At 38.9% G+C, this 2,661-nt stretch overlaps 1 non-coding gene across 1 annotated transcript; it reads right to left on the reverse strand.

The window, feature by feature from the left end:
* Window positions 1-2,099: 2,099 nt before the first annotated feature.
* TRNAI-GAU lies at window positions 2,100-2,174 on the reverse strand. The gene has a single exon. It is a non-coding gene; the product is annotated as a tRNA-Ile (tRNA).
* Between the last annotated feature and the right edge of the window lie 487 nt (window positions 2,175-2,661).

Here is a 2,661-nt window from a genome sequence, read left to right on the forward strand (position 1 = left end):
CGGTCCCAGTCCAATACGGGTGCAACACTGAGGGTTGCGATCCGTTGCCGGACATGAAAAAAGACAAAAAGGAAAAAAAAATGTAATTTCCAAATATTCAGGGATTTTCTTGATATTTCTGTTACTGATTTCTAATTTTATCCCATTGTGGTCACAGTACATACTCTGAAGACCTCAATCTTTCTAAAATTTGCTGAGACATATTTGATGGCACAAAATATAACCTATTCTGTTCACCACTAAATGTACACTCAAAAAGACTATGTATTCTGCAATTGTTTATTGTCATATGAGTGTGATTCCAAACACTTGACCTTGGCGTTATCAGAACTATGCTCTAACCAACTGAGCTAACCAGCCAGCTCCTGAAAAGATTGAGAGCATTATTTTCTTTTTTTAAAATGAGAGAAAAACATTTCCCCACCCCCATTCTAACCTCTAAATATCAGTAAAAGGTTTTGGTGGCTGAATTACCTGGATAATTGCTCAACTTCACCACTTTACACATGTAGTCGAAGCCTTCCTTCAGACTCACTCCCTGACAATGTCTACAAAGAAATGAGCTCTAAAGTAGAAGTGATATTAGTCACGTTCATCTTTTGGATAATTGCTCAACTTCACCACTTTACACATGTAGTCGAAGCCTTCCTTCAGACTCACTTCCTGACAATGTCTACAAAGAAATGAGCTCTAAAGTAGAAGTGATATTAGTCACGTTCATCTTACCCAGAGATTTCAACTATCCCATATTCTAAAACTGTCAAATTTTGATTTTCAACCACGGTCCCTGTTTATAGGCAAAGTTCTCAGAGTCTTCAGTGGGGGCGAGTCTCACACATCAGGACTAACTGCCGAGGTGGTGGGAGGCCTTTACTGAATTTAATACCCAAATAAATTAAGGTTTTCAACGTTGATTTAAATCCTCATTAGGTAAACACTGGCAACACAGAGAAGACTCTTAGATCTCATTCAGTTGCTTCAATTTTCAGATTTGTTACTGAAGTCATTTATAGTCATTTATAATTTTTAGATTGATTCAAATGGAGATACACAAATAATTAATTAATGCAAACAAAAACATTGACGCATGATTTAAAAATAAACAGAAATGAGATATGAGAAGAAATAAGCCCTAGCAGCAGAAAATAATACAAGTAAACAGCAGTCCCCACGCAACCCCACCTCAACAACTTTCATTTTCTGAACACATGCACATTTCCTCGAATAACAAAGTCAAAACCACTGCTATATCTTAGCAACTTCCTGCCTTCCTCTTTCCTTCCCCTGCTCCCTCCCCTAAAGAACAACCCAGTGGATCGTCCTATGCATAAGCCAGGTTTGTGGCACCACTGTAGGTTTATGGTTCAAACTCTTTATCTATAAAAAGCTAAGGAAGAGGCTAACAGATGTTGCCTGGTTAACCCTGTCCTACTCTTACAGTGCTACCTCCAAGCAGGGTAAGGAGCAGACCCAATTAGGCTCTGTGGGAGCCAAGACCGCAGTGTCAGACAGCCTCAGATCAGCATTGAGATCTGGACTCTCACTCCCAATGCAGCCCTGGGTACAGTATTGAAAGTCCCTTGCCTCAGTGTCCTTACAAATAAAACCTAGACAACACATATCCCACAGGACTGTCATACAAATTAAACAAACTTTGTTTAAAAACCAAAGTGTCAGAGACATAGAGCAAAAGAAGTAATAACTACTAGATTACCCCCAACGGCCTCTATTAGCAAGACTTTCTTCCCCCTCTGAAGTATTTCTCCCATTTCCTATGATTGAGCACAATATCTAAGGGGTCTTTTCTCACCAGGTCACACTACCTCTTCTGGGTTTTCCTACTCTGTCACTCCCCTCTGTCAAAATGACCTATCTCCCAGCTAGTCTGATCTACATCACCAGGAGGGCTACCTCCCTTTTCTGTTTTGCATTTTATCTTTAATAATATATTTATTATTTACAAAATAAATATATATTTAATAATATATAAACAACCTGTATTTGTTTAGCCCCTGACAGTTTACAAGCACCATCACAGCCCAGCTCTTATTTGATACTCTTTGTGTTTCTGTATGCTATCTTTTGTTTGTTTGGGTGGCTGGCCAGTACAGGGATCTGAACCCTTGACCCTGGTGTTATCAGCACCATGCTCTAACCAACTGAGCTAACCAGCCAGCCTAAAATACCTTTGCCCGTTTTTCTTTTATGTTGGCAGTTGGCTGGTACTGGGATCCGAATCTGTGGCCTTGGTGTTATAAGGCTGTGCTCTAACCAGCTGAGCTAACTGAAATATATAGGTAGGATGGGTACTGTTTTTCTTTGTTTTACATAAAGAAATCAAGGGTCCAAGTGATGAAGGCATTTACCCATGATCACAATGAGAAAGAAAGAGGCAGAGTTGGGGCTTAATGCCTACCTTGAGATCCTTGCTTTTTTCCATAATTCATTGGTTCATTCAGCAACTATTTATGGGGTGCCAACTTCGCACCAGGTGCCATTCTAGAGCTGAGGATACATCAGAGAGCAAAACAATGTCTCTGTCCTTGGAGAGCTTCCATTTTAATTACAACAGTTGTATCAAAAATAAATTAATCATTACATAATAAATAAATGATTTTTTTTTTTTATTATTATTTTTTTTTTTTGTCTTTTGTCTTTTTC

Source organism: Galeopterus variegatus, unplaced genomic scaffold, assembly GCF_000696425.1.
Source record: "Galeopterus variegatus unplaced genomic scaffold, G_variegatus-3.0.2 Scaffold1757, whole genome shotgun sequence".
Classification (NCBI taxonomy): domain Eukaryota; kingdom Metazoa; phylum Chordata; class Mammalia; order Dermoptera; family Cynocephalidae; genus Galeopterus; species Galeopterus variegatus.